This window comes from Sphaerodactylus townsendi, linkage group LG16 (assembly GCF_021028975.2).
Source record: "Sphaerodactylus townsendi isolate TG3544 linkage group LG16, MPM_Stown_v2.3, whole genome shotgun sequence".
NCBI classification, from domain to species: Eukaryota; Metazoa; Chordata; class Lepidosauria; order Squamata; family Sphaerodactylidae; genus Sphaerodactylus; species Sphaerodactylus townsendi.
The window spans coordinates 6,131,462-6,151,768 of record NC_059440.1 but is presented as its reverse complement, the minus strand read 5'-3'; positions in this window follow the sequence as shown (position 1 = coordinate 6,151,768).

The following is a 20,307-nucleotide window of genomic DNA, read 5'->3' as shown; positions in this document are numbered from 1 at the left end:
ATACATATATGTTTTGCGGAATCTAAAAATAAAGTATCTTGTTCCTGATGACATGAAGGTTTATAGCACCCTGTAAAAAATTAGCTACACTCTCACCAGATCTGTGAAAGGGCTGTTTAATGAAAGGGACGTCAAAACTGCAATAGAGGAGCCGGCTCTCAGTGCAAGGACAGGGGCTAAGAATGTATTTGTTTGTTTGTTTATTAGATATACTGCCCCATCCCCTAATTTAGCCCGAATCTCAGCATAGAATGAGCAGAAGAATAAAATATGTTGTTCTGTTTCAGTAGTTCCTGAATCACAAGGACAGACTCTTCCTGCATATGGAACTCTCTGGAATCTTCCAGAGAGTAGGACAGATGGCATGGCATTAAAACGAACAAGAGCGTAAGCTCTGTGCTGCCTCGAATTTTTTAAGAGGGAAAGATATTCACCTATTTGGCCTGGTATGCTTGGGATTCCCAGACTCAATGGGGAGTCATTGAGGCAGCACAAACAAGGTTTTGAGCCCTAGTTTCCAAAAATCTGTTTTATGCCTCTGTAAAGAATCAGAATAGGAGCCGCATGGCACAGTGGTTAAGTGCTTGCACTGCCACTCACACGGTCAGGAGTTTGAGCCCCCTGTGGGTCAGATATTCTGGCAGCTGGCTCTTGGCCAACTCAGCCATCCATCCATTCCTTGGTCGGTAAATGAATACCTAGCTCAGTGGTGGCGAACCTTTGGCACTCCAGATGTTGTGGACTACAATTCCCACAATTCCCATCAGCCCCAATTGGCCATGCTGGAAGGGGCTGATTCCACCCCCCCCCCCCCCCGGCCCCTCCCCAAACCCCCCCCCCCCCCGGGCCCCGCCCCCCCCCCAAACCCCCCCCCCCCCCGGCCCCCCCCCCCCCCCCAACCCCCCCCCCCCCCCGCCCCCCCCCCCCCCCACCCCCCCCCCCCCCCACCCCCCCCCCCCCCACCCCCCCCCCCCCCAGGCCCCCGCCCCCCCCCACCCCCCCCCCCCCCCACCCCCCCCCCCCCCCACCCCCCCCCCCCCCCACCCCCCCCCCCCCCCACCCCCCCCCCCCCCCACCCCCCCCCCCCCCCACCCCCCCCCCCCCCCACCCCCCCCCCCCCCCACCCCCCCCCCCCCCCACCCCCCCCCCCCCCCACCCCCCCCCCCCCCCACCCCCCCCCCCCCCCACCCCCCCCCCCCCCCACCCCCCCCCCCCCCCACCCCCCCCCCCCCCCACCCCCCCCCCCCCCCACCCCCCCCCCCCCCCACCCCCCCCCCCCCCCACCCCCCCCCCCCCCCACCCCCCCCCCCCCCCACCCCCCCCCCCCCCCACCCCCCCCCCCCCCCACCCCCCCCCCCCCCCACCCCCCCCCCCCCCCACCCCCCCCCCCCCCCACCCCCCCCCCCCCCCACCCCCCCCCCCCCCCACCCCCCCCCCCCCCCACCCCCCCCCCCCCCCACCCCCCCCCCCCCCCACCCCCCCCCCCCCCCACCCCCCCCCCCCCCCACCCCCCCCCCCCCCCACCCCCCCCCCCCCCCACCCCCCCCCCCCCCCACCCCCCCCCCCCCCCACCCCCCCCCCCCCCCACCCCCCCCCCCCCCCACCCCCCCCCCCCCCCACCCCCCCCCCCCCCCACCCCCCCCCCCCCCCACCCCCCCCCCCCCCCACCCCCCCCCCCCCCCACCCCCCCCCCCCCCCACCCCCCCCCCCCCCCACCCCCCCCCCCCCCCACCCCCCCCCCCCCCCACCCCCCCCCCCCCCCACCCCCCCCCCCCCCCACCCCCCCCCCCCCCCACCCCCCCCCCCCCCCACCCCCCCCCCCCCCCACCCCCCCCCCCCCCCACCCCCCCCCCCCCCCACCCCCCCCCCCCCCCACCCCCCCCCCCCCCCACCCCCCCCCCCCCCCACCCCCCCCCCCCCCCACCCCCCCCCCCCCCCACCCCCCCCCCCCCCCACCCCCCCCCCCCCCCACCCCCCCCCCCCCCCACCCCCCCCCCCCCCCACCCCCCCCCCCCCCCACCCCCCCCCCCCCCCACCCCCCCCCCCCCCCACCCCCCCCCCCCCCCACCCCCCCCCCCCCCCACCCCCCCCCCCCCCCACCCCCCCCCCCCCCCACCCCCCCCCCCCCCCACCCCCCCCCCCCCCCACCCCCCCCCCCCCCCACCCCCCCCCCCCCCCACCCCCCCCCCCCCCCACCCCCCCCCCCCCCCACCCCCCCCCCCCCCCACCCCCCCCCCCCCCCACCCCCCCCCCCCCCCACCCCCCCCCCCCCCCACCCCCCCCCCCCCCCACCCCCCCCCCCCCCCACCCCCCCCCCCCCCCACCCCCCCCCCCCCCCACCCCCCCCCCCCCCCACCCCCCCCCCCCCCCACCCCCCCCCCCCCCCACCCCCCCCCCCCCCCACCCCCCCCCCCCCCCACCCCCCCCCCCCCCCACCCCCCCCCCCCCCCACCCCCCCCCCCCCCCACCCCCCCCCCCCCCCACCCCCCCCCCCCCCCACCCCCCCCCCCCCCCACCCCCCCCCCCCCCCACCCCCCCCCCCCCCCACCCCCCCCCCCCCCCACCCCCCCCCCCCCCCACCCCCCCCCCCCCCCACCCCCCCCCCCCCCCACCCCCCCCCCCCCCCACCCCCCCCCCCCCCCACCCCCCCCCCCCCCCACCCCCCCCCCCCCCCACCCCCCCCCCCCCCCACCCCCCCCCCCCCCCACCCCCCCCCCCCCCCACCCCCCCCCCCCCCCACCCCCCCCCCCCCCCACCCCCCCCCCCCCCCACCCCCCCCCCCCCCCACCCCCCCCCCCCCCCACCCCCCCCCCCCCCCACCCCCCCCCCCCCCCACCCCCCCCCCCCCCCACCCCCCCCCCCCCCCACCCCCCCCCCCCCCCACCCCCCCCCCCCCCCACCCCCCCCCCCCCCCACCCCCCCCCCCCCCCACCCCCCCCCCCCCCCACCCCCCCCCCCCCCCACCCCCCCCCCCCCCCACCCCCCCCCCCCCCCACCCCCCCCCCCCCCCACCCCCCCCCCCCCCCACCCCCCCCCCCCCCCACCCCCCCCCCCCCCCACCCCCCCCCCCCCCCACCCCCCCCCCCCCCCACCCCCCCCCCCCCCCACCCCCCCCCCCCCCCACCCCCCCCCCCCCCCACCCCCCCCCCCCCCCACCCCCCCCCCCCCCCACCCCCCCCCCCCCCCACCCCCCCCCCCCCCCACCCCCCCCCCCCCCCACCCCCCCCCCCCCCCACCCCCCCCCCCCCCCACCCCCCCCCCCCCCCACCCCCCCCCCCCCCCACCCCCCCCCCCCCCCACCCCCCCCCCCCCCCACCCCCCCCCCCCCCCACCCCCCCCCCCCCCCACCCCCCCCCCCCCCCACCCCCCCCCCCCCCCACCCCCCCCCCCCCCCACCCCCCCCCCCCCCCACCCCCCCCCCCCCCCACCCCCCCCCCCCCCCACCCCCCCCCCCCCCCACCCCCCCCCCCCCCCACCCCCCCCCCCCCCCACCCCCCCCCCCCCCCACCCCCCCCCCCCCCCACCCCCCCCCCCCCCCACCCCCCCCCCCCCCCACCCCCCCCCCCCCCCACCCCCCCCCCCCCCCACCCCCCCCCCCCCCCACCCCCCCCCCCCCCCACCCCCCCCCCCCCCCACCCCCCCCCCCCCCCACCCCCCCCCCCCCCCACCCCCCCCCCCCCCCACCCCCCCCCCCCCCCACCCCCCCCCCCCCCCACCCCCCCCCCCCCCCACCCCCCCCCCCCCCCACCCCCCCCCCCCCCCACCCCCCCCCCCCCCCACCCCCCCCCCCCCCCACCCCCCCCCCCCCCCACCCCCCCCCCCCCCCACCCCCCCCCCCCCCCACCCCCCCCCCCCCCCACCCCCCCCCCCCCCCACCCCCCCCCCCCCCCACCCCCCCCCCCCCCCACCCCCCCCCCCCCCCACCCCCCCCCCCCCCCACCCCCCCCCCCCCCCACCCCCCCCCCCCCCCACCCCCCCCCCCCCCCACCCCCCCCCCCCCCCACCCCCCCCCCCCCCCACCCCCCCCCCCCCCCACCCCCCCCCCCCCCCACCCCCCCCCCCCCCCACCCCCCCCCCCCCCCACCCCCCCCCCCCCCCACCCCCCCCCCCCCCCACCCCCCCCCCCCCCCACCCCCCCCCCCCCCCACCCCCCCCCCCCCCCACCCCCCCCCCCCCCCACCCCCCCCCCCCCCCACCCCCCCCCCCCCCCACCCCCCCCCCCCCCCACCCCCCCCCCCCCCCACCCCCCCCCCCCCCCACCCCCCCCCCCCCCCACCCCCCCCCCCCCCCACCCCCCCCCCCCCCCACCCCCCCCCCCCCCCACCCCCCCCCCCCCCCACCCCCCCCCCCCCCCACCCCCCCCCCCCCCCACCCCCCCCCCCCCCCACCCCCCCCCCCCCCCACCCCCCCCCCCCCCCACCCCCCCCCCCCCCCACCCCCCCCCCCCCCCACCCCCCCCCCCCCCCACCCCCCCCCCCCCCCACCCCCCCCCCCCCCCACCCCCCCCCCCCCCCACCCCCCCCCCCCCCCACCCCCCCCCCCCCCCACCCCCCCCCCCCCCCACCCCCCCCCCCCCCCACCCCCCCCCCCCCCCACCCCCCCCCCCCCCCACCCCCCCCCCCCCCCACCCCCCCCCCCCCCCACCCCCCCCCCCCCCCACCCCCCCCCCCCCCCACCCCCCCCCCCCCCCACCCCCCCCCCCCCCCACCCCCCCCCCCCCCCACCCCCCCCCCCCCCCACCCCCCCCCCCCCCCACCCCCCCCCCCCCCCACCCCCCCCCCCCCCCACCCCCCCCCCCCCCCACCCCCCCCCCCCCCCACCCCCCCCCCCCCCCACCCCCCCCCCCCCCCACCCCCCCCCCCCCCCACCCCCCCCCCCCCCCACCCCCCCCCCCCCCCACCCCCCCCCCCCCCCACCCCCCCCCCCCCCCACCCCCCCCCCCCCCCACCCCCCCCCCCCCCCACCCCCCCCCCCCCCCACCCCCCCCCCCCCCCACCCCCCCCCCCCCCCACCCCCCCCCCCCCCCACCCCCCCCCCCCCCCACCCCCCCCCCCCCCCACCCCCCCCCCCCCCCACCCCCCCCCCCCCCCACCCCCCCCCCCCCCCACCCCCCCCCCCCCCCACCCCCCCCCCCCCCCACCCCCCCCCCCCCCCACCCCCCCCCCCCCCCACCCCCCCCCCCCCCCACCCCCCCCCCCCCCCACCCCCCCCCCCCCCCACCCCCCCCCCCCCCCACCCCCCCCCCCCCCCACCCCCCCCCCCCCCCACCCCCCCCCCCCCCCACCCCCCCCCCCCCCCACCCCCCCCCCCCCCCACCCCCCCCCCCCCCCACCCCCCCCCCCCCCCACCCCCCCCCCCCCCCACCCCCCCCCCCCCCCACCCCCCCCCCCCCCCACCCCCCCCCCCCCCCACCCCCCCCCCCCCCCACCCCCCCCCCCCCCCACCCCCCCCCCCCCCCACCCCCCCCCCCCCCCACCCCCCCCCCCCCCCACCCCCCCCCCCCCCCACCCCCCCCCCCCCCCACCCCCCCCCCCCCCCACCCCCCCCCCCCCCCACCCCCCCCCCCCCCCACCCCCCCCCCCCCCCACCCCCCCCCCCCCCCACCCCCCCCCCCCCCCACCCCCCCCCCCCCCCACCCCCCCCCCCCCCCACCCCCCCCCCCCCCCACCCCCCCCCCCCCCCACCCCCCCCCCCCCCCACCCCCCCCCCCCCCCACCCCCCCCCCCCCCCACCCCCCCCCCCCCCCACCCCCCCCCCCCCCCACCCCCCCCCCCCCCCACCCCCCCCCCCCCCCACCCCCCCCCCCCCCCACCCCCCCCCCCCCCCACCCCCCCCCCCCCCCACCCCCCCCCCCCCCCACCCCCCCCCCCCCCCACCCCCCCCCCCCCCCACCCCCCCCCCCCCCCACCCCCCCCCCCCCCCACCCCCCCCCCCCCCCACCCCCCCCCCCCCCCACCCCCCCCCCCCCCCACCCCCCCCCCCCCCCACCCCCCCCCCCCCCCACCCCCCCCCCCCCCCACCCCCCCCCCCCCCCACCCCCCCCCCCCCCCACCCCCCCCCCCCCCCACCCCCCCCCCCCCCCACCCCCCCCCCCCCCCACCCCCCCCCCCCCCCACCCCCCCCCCCCCCCACCCCCCCCCCCCCCCACCCCCCCCCCCCCCCACCCCCCCCCCCCCCCACCCCCCCCCCCCCCCACCCCCCCCCCCCCCCACCCCCCCCCCCCCCCACCCCCCCCCCCCCCCACCCCCCCCCCCCCCCACCCCCCCCCCCCCCCACCCCCCCCCCCCCCCACCCCCCCCCCCCCCCACCCCCCCCCCCCCCCACCCCCCCCCCCCCCCACCCCCCCCCCCCCCCACCCCCCCCCCCCCCCACCCCCCCCCCCCCCCACCCCCCCCCCCCCCCACCCCCCCCCCCCCCCACCCCCCCCCCCCCCCACCCCCCCCCCCCCCCACCCCCCCCCCCCCCCACCCCCCCCCCCCCCCACCCCCCCCCCCCCCCACCCCCCCCCCCCCCCACCCCCCCCCCCCCCCACCCCCCCCCCCCCCCACCCCCCCCCCCCCCCACCCCCCCCCCCCCCCACCCCCCCCCCCCCCCACCCCCCCCCCCCCCCACCCCCCCCCCCCCCCACCCCCCCCCCCCCCCACCCCCCCCCCCCCCCACCCCCCCCCCCCCCCACCCCCCCCCCCCCCCACCCCCCCCCCCCCCCACCCCCCCCCCCCCCCACCCCCCCCCCCCCCCACCCCCCCCCCCCCCCACCCCCCCCCCCCCCCACCCCCCCCCCCCCCCACCCCCCCCCCCCCCCACCCCCCCCCCCCCCCACCCCCCCCCCCCCCCACCCCCCCCCCCCCCCACCCCCCCCCCCCCCCACCCCCCCCCCCCCCCACCCCCCCCCCCCCCCACCCCCCCCCCCCCCCACCCCCCCCCCCCCCCACCCCCCCCCCCCCCCACCCCCCCCCCCCCCCACCCCCCCCCCCCCCCACCCCCCCCCCCCCCCACCCCCCCCCCCCCCCACCCCCCCCCCCCCCCACCCCCCCCCCCCCCCACCCCCCCCCCCCCCCACCCCCCCCCCCCCCCACCCCCCCCCCCCCCCACCCCCCCCCCCCCCCACCCCCCCCCCCCCCCACCCCCCCCCCCCCCCACCCCCCCCCCCCCCCACCCCCCCCCCCCCCCACCCCCCCCCCCCCCCACCCCCCCCCCCCCCCACCCCCCCCCCCCCCCACCCCCCCCCCCCCCCACCCCCCCCCCCCCCCACCCCCCCCCCCCCCCACCCCCCCCCCCCCCCACCCCCCCCCCCCCCCACCCCCCCCCCCCCCCACCCCCCCCCCCCCCCACCCCCCCCCCCCCCCACCCCCCCCCCCCCCCACCCCCCCCCCCCCCCACCCCCCCCCCCCCCCACCCCCCCCCCCCCCCACCCCCCCCCCCCCCCACCCCCCCCCCCCCCCACCCCCCCCCCCCCCCACCCCCCCCCCCCCCCACCCCCCCCCCCCCCCACCCCCCCCCCCCCCCACCCCCCCCCCCCCCCACCCCCCCCCCCCCCCACCCCCCCCCCCCCCCACCCCCCCCCCCCCCCACCCCCCCCCCCCCCCACCCCCCCCCCCCCCCACCCCCCCCCCCCCCCACCCCCCCCCCCCCCCACCCCCCCCCCCCCCCACCCCCCCCCCCCCCCACCCCCCCCCCCCCCCACCCCCCCCCCCCCCCACCCCCCCCCCCCCCCACCCCCCCCCCCCCCCACCCCCCCCCCCCCCCACCCCCCCCCCCCCCCACCCCCCCCCCCCCCCACCCCCCCCCCCCCCCACCCCCCCCCCCCCCCACCCCCCCCCCCCCCCACCCCCCCCCCCCCCCACCCCCCCCCCCCCCCACCCCCCCCCCCCCCCACCCCCCCCCCCCCCCACCCCCCCCCCCCCCCACCCCCCCCCCCCCCCACCCCCCCCCCCCCCCACCCCCCCCCCCCCCCACCCCCCCCCCCCCCCACCCCCCCCCCCCCCCACCCCCCCCCCCCCCCACCCCCCCCCCCCCCCACCCCCCCCCCCCCCCACCCCCCCCCCCCCCCACCCCCCCCCCCCCCCACCCCCCCCCCCCCCCACCCCCCCCCCCCCCCACCCCCCCCCCCCCCCACCCCCCCCCCCCCCCACCCCCCCCCCCCCCCACCCCCCCCCCCCCCCACCCCCCCCCCCCCCCACCCCCCCCCCCCCCCACCCCCCCCCCCCCCCACCCCCCCCCCCCCCCACCCCCCCCCCCCCCCACCCCCCCCCCCCCCCACCCCCCCCCCCCCCCACCCCCCCCCCCCCCCACCCCCCCCCCCCCCCACCCCCCCCCCCCCCCACCCCCCCCCCCCCCCACCCCCCCCCCCCCCCACCCCCCCCCCCCCCCACCCCCCCCCCCCCCCACCCCCCCCCCCCCCCACCCCCCCCCCCCCCCACCCCCCCCCCCCCCCACCCCCCCCCCCCCCCACCCCCCCCCCCCCCCACCCCCCCCCCCCCCCACCCCCCCCCCCCCCCACCCCCCCCCCCCCCCACCCCCCCCCCCCCCCACCCCCCCCCCCCCCCACCCCCCCCCCCCCCCACCCCCCCCCCCCCCCACCCCCCCCCCCCCCCACCCCCCCCCCCCCCCACCCCCCCCCCCCCCCACCCCCCCCCCCCCCCACCCCCCCCCCCCCCCACCCCCCCCCCCCCCCACCCCCCCCCCCCCCCACCCCCCCCCCCCCCCACCCCCCCCCCCCCCCACCCCCCCCCCCCCCCACCCCCCCCCCCCCCCACCCCCCCCCCCCCCCACCCCCCCCCCCCCCCACCCCCCCCCCCCCCCACCCCCCCCCCCCCCCACCCCCCCCCCCCCCCACCCCCCCCCCCCCCCACCCCCCCCCCCCCCCACCCCCCCCCCCCCCCACCCCCCCCCCCCCCCACCCCCCCCCCCCCCCACCCCCCCCCCCCCCCACCCCCCCCCCCCCCCACCCCCCCCCCCCCCCACCCCCCCCCCCCCCCACCCCCCCCCCCCCCCACCCCCCCCCCCCCCCACCCCCCCCCCCCCCCACCCCCCCCCCCCCCCACCCCCCCCCCCCCCCACCCCCCCCCCCCCCCACCCCCCCCCCCCCCCACCCCCCCCCCCCCCCACCCCCCCCCCCCCCCACCCCCCCCCCCCCCCACCCCCCCCCCCCCCCACCCCCCCCCCCCCCCACCCCCCCCCCCCCCCACCCCCCCCCCCCCCCACCCCCCCCCCCCCCCACCCCCCCCCCCCCCCACCCCCCCCCCCCCCCACCCCCCCCCCCCCCCACCCCCCCCCCCCCCCACCCCCCCCCCCCCCCACCCCCCCCCCCCCCCACCCCCCCCCCCCCCCACCCCCCCCCCCCCCCACCCCCCCCCCCCCCCACCCCCCCCCCCCCCCACCCCCCCCCCCCCCCACCCCCCCCCCCCCCCACCCCCCCCCCCCCCCACCCCCCCCCCCCCCCACCCCCCCCCCCCCCCACCCCCCCCCCCCCCCACCCCCCCCCCCCCCCACCCCCCCCCCCCCCCACCCCCCCCCCCCCCCACCCCCCCCCCCCCCCACCCCCCCCCCCCCCCACCCCCCCCCCCCCCCACCCCCCCCCCCCCCCACCCCCCCCCCCCCCCACCCCCCCCCCCCCCCACCCCCCCCCCCCCCCACCCCCCCCCCCCCCCACCCCCCCCCCCCCCCACCCCCCCCCCCCCCCACCCCCCCCCCCCCCCACCCCCCCCCCCCCCCACCCCCCCCCCCCCCCACCCCCCCCCCCCCCCACCCCCCCCCCCCCCCACCCCCCCCCCCCCCCACCCCCCCCCCCCCCCACCCCCCCCCCCCCCCACCCCCCCCCCCCCCCACCCCCCCCCCCCCCCACCCCCCCCCCCCCCCACCCCCCCCCCCCCCCACCCCCCCCCCCCCCCACCCCCCCCCCCCCCCACCCCCCCCCCCCCCCACCCCCCCCCCCCCCCACCCCCCCCCCCCCCCACCCCCCCCCCCCCCCACCCCCCCCCCCCCCCACCCCCCCCCCCCCCCACCCCCCCCCCCCCCCACCCCCCCCCCCCCCCACCCCCCCCCCCCCCCACCCCCCCCCCCCCCCACCCCCCCCCCCCCCCACCCCCCCCCCCCCCCACCCCCCCCCCCCCCCACCCCCCCCCCCCCCCACCCCCCCCCCCCCCCACCCCCCCCCCCCCCCACCCCCCCCCCCCCCCACCCCCCCCCCCCCCCACCCCCCCCCCCCCCCACCCCCCCCCCCCCCCACCCCCCCCCCCCCCCACCCCCCCCCCCCCCCACCCCCCCCCCCCCCCACCCCCCCCCCCCCCCACCCCCCCCCCCCCCCACCCCCCCCCCCCCCCACCCCCCCCCCCCCCCACCCCCCCCCCCCCCCACCCCCCCCCCCCCCCACCCCCCCCCCCCCCCACCCCCCCCCCCCCCCACCCCCCCCCCCCCCCACCCCCCCCCCCCCCCACCCCCCCCCCCCCCCACCCCCCCCCCCCCCCACCCCCCCCCCCCCCCACCCCCCCCCCCCCCCACCCCCCCCCCCCCCCACCCCCCCCCCCCCCCACCCCCCCCCCCCCCCACCCCCCCCCCCCCCCACCCCCCCCCCCCCCCACCCCCCCCCCCCCCCACCCCCCCCCCCCCCCACCCCCCCCCCCCCCCACCCCCCCCCCCCCCCACCCCCCCCCCCCCCCACCCCCCCCCCCCCCCACCCCCCCCCCCCCCCACCCCCCCCCCCCCCCACCCCCCCCCCCCCCCACCCCCCCCCCCCCCCACCCCCCCCCCCCCCCACCCCCCCCCCCCCCCACCCCCCCCCCCCCCCACCCCCCCCCCCCCCCACCCCCCCCCCCCCCCACCCCCCCCCCCCCCCACCCCCCCCCCCCCCCACCCCCCCCCCCCCCCACCCCCCCCCCCCCCCACCCCCCCCCCCCCCCACCCCCCCCCCCCCCCACCCCCCCCCCCCCCCACCCCCCCCCCCCCCCACCCCCCCCCCCCCCCACCCCCCCCCCCCCCCACCCCCCCCCCCCCCCACCCCCCCCCCCCCCCACCCCCCCCCCCCCCCACCCCCCCCCCCCCCCACCCCCCCCCCCCCCCACCCCCCCCCCCCCCCACCCCCCCCCCCCCCCACCCCCCCCCCCCCCCACCCCCCCCCCCCCCCACCCCCCCCCCCCCCCACCCCCCCCCCCCCCCACCCCCCCCCCCCCCCACCCCCCCCCCCCCCCACCCCCCCCCCCCCCCACCCCCCCCCCCCCCCACCCCCCCCCCCCCCCACCCCCCCCCCCCCCCACCCCCCCCCCCCCCCACCCCCCCCCCCCCCCACCCCCCCCCCCCCCCACCCCCCCCCCCCCCCACCCCCCCCCCCCCCCACCCCCCCCCCCCCCCACCCCCCCCCCCCCCCACCCCCCCCCCCCCCCACCCCCCCCCCCCCCCACCCCCCCCCCCCCCCACCCCCCCCCCCCCCCACCCCCCCCCCCCCCCACCCCCCCCCCCCCCCACCCCCCCCCCCCCCCACCCCCCCCCCCCCCCACCCCCCCCCCCCCCCACCCCCCCCCCCCCCCACCCCCCCCCCCCCCCACCCCCCCCCCCCCCCACCCCCCCCCCCCCCCACCCCCCCCCCCCCCCACCCCCCCCCCCCCCCACCCCCCCCCCCCCCCACCCCCCCCCCCCCCCACCCCCCCCCCCCCCCACCCCCCCCCCCCCCCACCCCCCCCCCCCCCCACCCCCCCCCCCCCCCACCCCCCCCCCCCCCCACCCCCCCCCCCCCCCACCCCCCCCCCCCCCCACCCCCCCCCCCCCCCACCCCCCCCCCCCCCCACCCCCCCCCCCCCCCACCCCCCCCCCCCCCCACCCCCCCCCCCCCCCACCCCCCCCCCCCCCCACCCCCCCCCCCCCCCACCCCCCCCCCCCCCCACCCCCCCCCCCCCCCACCCCCCCCCCCCCCCACCCCCCCCCCCCCCCACCCCCCCCCCCCCCCACCCCCCCCCCCCCCCACCCCCCCCCCCCCCCACCCCCCCCCCCCCCCACCCCCCCCCCCCCCCACCCCCCCCCCCCCCCACCCCCCCCCCCCCCCACCCCCCCCCCCCCCCACCCCCCCCCCCCCCCACCCCCCCCCCCCCCCACCCCCCCCCCCCCCCACCCCCCCCCCCCCCCACCCCCCCCCCCCCCCACCCCCCCCCCCCCCCACCCCCCCCCCCCCCCACCCCCCCCCCCCCCCACCCCCCCCCCCCCCCACCCCCCCCCCCCCCCACCCCCCCCCCCCCCCACCCCCCCCCCCCCCCACCCCCCCCCCCCCCCACCCCCCCCCCCCCCCACCCCCCCCCCCCCCCACCCCCCCCCCCCCCCACCCCCCCCCCCCCCCACCCCCCCCCCCCCCCACCCCCCCCCCCCCCCACCCCCCCCCCCCCCCACCCCCCCCCCCCCCCACCCCCCCCCCCCCCCACCCCCCCCCCCCCCCACCCCCCCCCCCCCCCACCCCCCCCCCCCCCCACCCCCCCCCCCCCCCACCCCCCCCCCCCCCCACCCCCCCCCCCCCCCACCCCCCCCCCCCCCCACCCCCCCCCCCCCCCACCCCCCCCCCCCCCCACCCCCCCCCCCCCCCACCCCCCCCCCCCCCCACCCCCCCCCCCCCCCACCCCCCCCCCCCCCCACCCCCCCCCCCCCCCACCCCCCCCCCCCCCCACCCCCCCCCCCCCCCACCCCCCCCCCCCCCCACCCCCCCCCCCCCCCACCCCCCCCCCCCCCCACCCCCCCCCCCCCCCACCCCCCCCCCCCCCCACCCCCCCCCCCCCCCACCCCCCCCCCCCCCCACCCCCCCCCCCCCCCACCCCCCCCCCCCCCCACCCCCCCCCCCCCCCACCCCCCCCCCCCCCCACCCCCCCCCCCCCCCACCCCCCCCCCCCCCCACCCCCCCCCCCCCCCACCCCCCCCCCCCCCCACCCCCCCCCCCCCCCACCCCCCCCCCCCCCCACCCCCCCCCCCCCCCACCCCCCCCCCCCCCCACCCCCCCCCCCCCCCACCCCCCCCCCCCCCCACCCCCCCCCCCCCCCACCCCCCCCCCCCCCCACCCCCCCCCCCCCCCACCCCCCCCCCCCCCCACCCCCCCCCCCCCCCACCCCCCCCCCCCCCCACCCCCCCCCCCCCCCACCCCCCCCCCCCCCCACCCCCCCCCCCCCCCACCCCCCCCCCCCCCCACCCCCCCCCCCCCCCACCCCCCCCCCCCCCCACCCCCCCCCCCCCCCACCCCCCCCCCCCCCCACCCCCCCCCCCCCCCACCCCCCCCCCCCCCCACCCCCCCCCCCCCCCACCCCCCCCCCCCCCCACCCCCCCCCCCCCCCACCCCCCCCCCCCCCCACCCCCCCCCCCCCCCACCCCCCCCCCCCCCCACCCCCCCCCCCCCCCACCCCCCCCCCCCCCCACCCCCCCCCCCCCCCACCCCCCCCCCCCCCCACCCCCCCCCCCCCCCACCCCCCCCCCCCCCCACCCCCCCCCCCCCCCACCCCCCCCCCCCCCCACCCCCCCCCCCCCCCACCCCCCCCCCCCCCCACCCCCCCCCCCCCCCACCCCCCCCCCCCCCCACCCCCCCCCCCCCCCACCCCCCCCCCCCCCCACCCCCCCCCCCCCCCACCCCCCCCCCCCCCCACCCCCCCCCCCCCCCACCCCCCCCCCCCCCCACCCCCCCCCCCCCCCACCCCCCCCCCCCCCCACCCCCCCCCCCCCCCACCCCCCCCCCCCCCCACCCCCCCCCCCCCCCACCCCCCCCCCCCCCCACCCCCCCCCCCCCCCACCCCCCCCCCCCCCCACCCCCCCCCCCCCCCACCCCCCCCCCCCCCCACCCCCCCCCCCCCCCACCCCCCCCCCCCCCCACCCCCCCCCCCCCCCACCCCCCCCCCCCCCCACCCCCCCCCCCCCCCACCCCCCCCCCCCCCCACCCCCCCCCCCCCCCACCCCCCCCCCCCCCCACCCCCCCCCCCCCCCACCCCCCCCCCCCCCCACCCCCCCCCCCCCCCACCCCCCCCCCCCCCCACCCCCCCCCCCCCCCACCCCCCCCCCCCCCCACCCCCCCCCCCCCCCACCCCCCCCCCCCCCCACCCCCCCCCCCCCCCACCCCCCCCCCCCCCCACCCCCCCCCCCCCCCACCCCCCCCCCCCCCCACCCCCCCCCCCCCCCACCCCCCCCCCCCCCCACCCCCCCCCCCCCCCACCCCCCCCCCCCCCCACCCCCCCCCCCCCCCACCCCCCCCCCCCCCCACCCCCCCCCCCCCCCACCCCCCCCCCCCCCCACCCCCCCCCCCCCCCACCCCCCCCCCCCCCCACCCCCCCCCCCCCCCACCCCCCCCCCCCCCCACCCCCCCCCCCCCCCACCCCCCCCCCCCCCCACCCCCCCCCCCCCCCACCCCCCCCCCCCCCCACCCCCCCCCCCCCCCACCCCCCCCCCCCCCCACCCCCCCCCCCCCCCACCCCCCCCCCCCCCCACCCCCCCCCCCCCCCACCCCCCCCCCCCCCCACCCCCCCCCCCCCCCACCCCCCCCCCCCCCCACCCCCCCCCCCCCCCACCCCCCCCCCCCCCCACCCCCCCCCCCCCCCACCCCCCCCCCCCCCCACCCCCCCCCCCCCCCACCCCCCCCCCCCCCCACCCCCCCCCCCCCCCACCCCCCCCCCCCCCCACCCCCCCCCCCCCCCACCCCCCCCCCCCCCCACCCCCCCCCCCCCCCACCCCCCCCCCCCCCCACCCCCCCCCCCCCCCACCCCCCCCCCCCCCCACCCCCCCCCCCCCCCACCCCCCCCCCCCCCCACCCCCCCCCCCCCCCACCCCCCCCCCCCCCCACCCCCCCCCCCCCCCACCCCCCCCCCCCCCCACCCCCCCCCCCCCCCACCCCCCCCCCCCCCCACCCCCCCCCCCCCCCACCCCCCCCCCCCCCCACCCCCCCCCCCCCCCACCCCCCCCCCCCCCCACCCCCCCCCCCCCCCACCCCCCCCCCCCCCCACCCCCCCCCCCCCCCACCCCCCCCCCCCCCCACCCCCCCCCCCCCCCACCCCCCCCCCCCCCCACCCCCCCCCCCCCCCACCCCCCCCCCCCCCCACCCCCCCCCCCCCCCACCCCCCCCCCCCCCCACCCCCCCCCCCCCCCACCCCCCCCCCCCCCCACCCCCCCCCCCCCCCACCCCCCCCCCCCCCCACCCCCCCCCCCCCCCACCCCCCCCCCCCCCCACCCCCCCCCCCCCCCACCCCCCCCCCCCCCCACCCCCCCCCCCCCCCACCCCCCCCCCCCCCCACCCCCCCCCCCCCCCACCCCCCCCCCCCCCCACCCCCCCCCCCCCCCACCCCCCCCCCCCCCCACCCCCCCCCCCCCCCACCCCCCCCCCCCCCCACCCCCCCCCCCCCCCACCCCCCCCCCCCCCCACCCCCCCCCCCCCCCACCCCCCCCCCCCCCCACCCCCCCCCCCCCCCACCCCCCCCCCCCCCCACCCCCCCCCCCCCCCACCCCCCCCCCCCCCCACCCCCCCCCCCCCCCACCCCCCCCCCCCCCCACCCCCCCCCCCCCCCACCCCCCCCCCCCCCCACCCCCCCCCCCCCCCACCCCCCCCCCCCCCCACCCCCCCCCCCCCCCACCCCCCCCCCCCCCCACCCCCCCCCCCCCCCACCCCCCCCCCCCCCCACCCCCCCCCCCCCCCACCCCCCCCCCCCCCCACCCCCCCCCCCCCCCACCCCCCCCCCCCCCCACCCCCCCCCCCCCCCACCCCCCCCCCCCCCCACCCCCCCCCCCCCCCACCCCCCCCCCCCCCCACCCCCCCCCCCCCCCACCCCCCCCCCCCCCCACCCCCCCCCCCCCCCACCCCCCCCCCCCCCCACCCCCCCCCCCCCCCACCCCCCCCCCCCCCCACCCCCCCCCCCCCCCACCCCCCCCCCCCCCCACCCCCCCCCCCCCCCACCCCCCCCCCCCCCCACCCCCCCCCCCCCCCACCCCCCCCCCCCCCCACCCCCCCCCCCCCCCACCCCCCCCCCCCCCCACCCCCCCCCCCCCCCACCCCCCCCCCCCCCCACCCCCCCCCCCCCCCACCCCCCCCCCCCCCCACCCCCCCCCCCCCCCACCCCCCCCCCCCCCCACCCCCCCCCCCCCCCACCCCCCCCCCCCCCCACCCCCCCCCCCCCCCACCCCCCCCCCCCCCCACCCCCCCCCCCCCCCACCCCCCCCCCCCCCCACCCCCCCCCCCCCCCACCCCCCCCCCCCCCCACCCCCCCCCCCCCCCACCCCCCCCCCCCCCCACCCCCCCCCCCCCCCACCCCCCCCCCCCCCCACCCCCCCCCCCCCCCACCCCCCCCCCCCCCCACCCCCCCCCCCCCCCACCCCCCCCCCCCCCCACCCCCCCCCCCCCCCACCCCCCCCCCCCCCCACCCCCCCCCCCCCCCACCCCCCCCCCCCCCCACCCCCCCCCCCCCCCACCCCCCCCCCCCCCCACCCCCCCCCCCCCCCACCCCCCCCCCCCCCCACCCCCCCCCCCCCCCACCCCCCCCCCCCCCCACCCCCCCCCCCCCCCACCCCCCCCCCCCCCCACCCCCCCCCCCCCCCACCCCCCCCCCCCCCCACCCCCCCCCCCCCCCACCCCCCCCCCCCCCCACCCCCCCCCCCCCCCACCCCCCCCCCCCCCCACCCCCCCCCCCCCCCACCCCCCCCCCCCCCCACCCCCCCCCCCCCCCACCCCCCCCCCCCCCCACCCCCCCCCCCCCCCACCCCCCCCCCCCCCCACCCCCCCCCCCCCCCACCCCCCCCCCCCCCCACCCCCCCCCCCCCCCACCCCCCCCCCCCCCCACCCCCCCCCCCCCCCACCCCCCCCCCCCCCCACCCCCCCCCCCCCCCACCCCCCCCCCCCCCCACCCCCCCCCCCCCCCACCCCCCCCCCCCCCCACCCCCCCCCCCCCCCACCCCCCCCCCCCCCCACCCCCCCCCCCCCCCACCCCCCCCCCCCCCCACCCCCCCCCCCCCCCACCCCCCCCCCCCCCCACCCCCCCCCCCCCCCACCCCCCCCCCCCCCCACCCCCCCCCCCCCCCACCCCCCCCCCCCCCCACCCCCCCCCCCCCCCACCCCCCCCCCCCCCCACCCCCCCCCCCCCCCACCCCCCCCCCCCCCCACCCCCCCCCCCCCCCACCCCCCCCCCCCCCCACCCCCCCCCCCCCCCACCCCCCCCCCCCCCCACCCCCCCCCCCCCCCACCCCCCCCCCCCCCCACCCCCCCCCCCCCCCACCCCCCCCCCCCCCCACCCCCCCCCCCCCCCACCCCCCCCCCCCCCCACCCCCCCCCCCCCCCACCCCCCCCCCCCCCCACCCCCCCCCCCCCCCACCCCCCCCCCCCCCCACCCCCCCCCCCCCCCACCCCCCCCCCCCCCCACCCCCCCCCCCCCCCACCCCCCCCCCCCCCCACCCCCCCCCCCCCCCACCCCCCCCCCCCCCCACCCCCCCCCCCCCCCACCCCCCCCCCCCCCCACCCCCCCCCCCCCCCACCCCCCCCCCCCCCCACCCCCCCCCCCCCCCACCCCCCCCCCCCCCCACCCCCCCCCCCCCCCACCCCCCCCCCCCCCCACCCCCCCCCCCCCCCACCCCCCCCCCCCCCCACCCCCCCCCCCCCCCACCCCCCCCCCCCCCCACCCCCCCCCCCCCCCACCCCCCCCCCCCCCCACCCCCCCCCCCCCCCACCCCCCCCCCCCCCCACCCCCCCCCCCCCCCACCCCCCCCCCCCCCCACCCCCCCCCCCCCCCACCCCCCCCCCCCCCCACCCCCCCCCCCCCCCACCCCCCCCCCCCCCCACCCCCCCCCCCCCCCACCCCCCCCCCCCCCCACCCCCCCCCCCCCCCACCCCCCCCCCCCCCCACCCCCCCCCCCCCCCACCCCCCCCCCCCCCCACCCCCCCCCCCCCCCACCCCCCCCCCCCCCCACCCCCCCCCCCCCCCACCCCCCCCCCCCCCCACCCCCCCCCCCCCCCACCCCCCCCCCCCCCCACCCCCCCCCCCCCCCACCCCCCCCCCCCCCCACCCCCCCCCCCCCCCACCCCCCCCCCCCCCCACCCCCCCCCCCCCCCACCCCCCCCCCCCCCCACCCCCCCCCCCCCCCACCCCCCCCCCCCCCCACCCCCCCCCCCCCCCACCCCCCCCCCCCCCCACCCCCCCCCCCCCCCACCCCCCCCCCCCCCCACCCCCCCCCCCCCCCACCCCCCCCCCCCCCCACCCCCCCCCCCCCCCACCCCCCCCCCCCCCCACCCCCCCCCCCCCCCACCCCCCCCCCCCCCCACCCCCCCCCCCCCCCACCCCCCCCCCCCCCCACCCCCCCCCCCCCCCACCCCCCCCCCCCCCCACCCCCCCCCCCCCCCACCCCCCCCCCCCCCCACCCCCCCCCCCCCCCACCCCCCCCCCCCCCCACCCCCCCCCCCCCCCACCCCCCCCCCCCCCCACCCCCCCCCCCCCCCACCCCCCCCCCCCCCCACCCCCCCCCCCCCCCACCCCCCCCCCCCCCCACCCCCCCCCCCCCCCACCCCCCCCCCCCCCCACCCCCCCCCCCCCCCACCCCCCCCCCCCCCCACCCCCCCCCCCCCCCACCCCCCCCCCCCCCCACCCCCCCCCCCCCCCACCCCCCCCCCCCCCCACCCCCCCCCCCCCCCACCCCCCCCCCCCCCCACCCCCCCCCCCCCCCACCCCCCCCCCCCCCCACCCCCCCCCCCCCCCACCCCCCCCCCCCCCCACCCCCCCCCCCCCCCACCCCCCCCCCCCCCCACCCCCCCCCCCCCCCACCCCCCCCCCCCCCCACCCCCCCCCCCCCCCACCCCCCCCCCCCCCCACCCCCCCCCCCCCCCACCCCCCCCCCCCCCCACCCCCCCCCCCCCCCACCCCCCCCCCCCCCCACCCCCCCCCCCCCCCACCCCCCCCCCCCCCCACCCCCCCCCCCCCCCACCCCCCCCCCCCCCCACCCCCCCCCCCCCCCACCCCCCCCCCCCCCCACCCCCCCCCCCCCCCACCCCCCCCCCCCCCCACCCCCCCCCCCCCCCACCCCCCCCCCCCCCCACCCCCCCCCCCCCCCACCCCCCCCCCCCCCCACCCCCCCCCCCCCCCACCCCCCCCCCCCCCCACCCCCCCCCCCCCCCACCCCCCCCCCCCCCCACCCCCCCCCCCCCCCACCCCCCCCCCCCCCCACCCCCCCCCCCCCCCACCCCCCCCCCCCCCCACCCCCCCCCCCCCCCACCCCCCCCCCCCCCCACCCCCCCCCCCCCCCACCCCCCCCCCCCCCCACCCCCCCCCCCCCCCACCCCCCCCCCCCCCCACCCCCCCCCCCCCCCACCCCCCCCCCCCCCCACCCCCCCCCCCCCCCACCCCCCCCCCCCCCCACCCCCCCCCCCCCCCACCCCCCCCCCCCCCCACCCCCCCCCCCCCCCACCCCCCCCCCCCCCCACCCCCCCCCCCCCCCACCCCCCCCCCCCCCCACCCCCCCCCCCCCCCACCCCCCCCCCCCCCCACCCCCCCCCCCCCCCACCCCCCCCCCCCCCCACCCCCCCCCCCCCCCACCCCCCCCCCCCCCCACCCCCCCCCCCCCCCACCCCCCCCCCCCCCCACCCCCCCCCCCCCCCACCCCCCCCCCCCCCCACCCCCCCCCCCCCCCACCCCCCCCCCCCCCCACCCCCCCCCCCCCCCACCCCCCCCCCCCCCCACCCCCCCCCCCCCCCACCCCCCCCCCCCCCCACCCCCCCCCCCCCCCACCCCCCCCCCCCCCCACCCCCCCCCCCCCCCACCCCCCCCCCCCCCCACCCCCCCCCCCCCCCACCCCCCCCCCCCCCCACCCCCCCCCCCCCCCACCCCCCCCCCCCCCCACCCCCCCCCCCCCCCACCCCCCCCCCCCCCCACCCCCCCCCCCCCCCACCCCCCCCCCCCCCCACCCCCCCCCCCCCCCACCCCCCCCCCCCCCCACCCCCCCCCCCCCCCACCCCCCCCCCCCCCCACCCCCCCCCCCCCCCACCCCCCCCCCCCCCCACCCCCCCCCCCCCCCACCCCCCCCCCCCCCCACCCCCCCCCCCCCCCACCCCCCCCCCCCCCCACCCCCCCCCCCCCCCACCCCCCCCCCCCCCCACCCCCCCCCCCCCCCACCCCCCCCCCCCCCCACCCCCCCCCCCCCCCACCCCCCCCCCCCCCCACCCCCCCCCCCCCCCACCCCCCCCCCCCCCCACCCCCCCCCCCCCCCACCCCCCCCCCCCCCCACCCCCCCCCCCCCCCACCCCCCCCCCCCCCCACCCCCCCCCCCCCCCACCCCCCCCCCCCCCCACCCCCCCCCCCCCCCACCCCCCCCCCCCCCCACCCCCCCCCCCCCCCA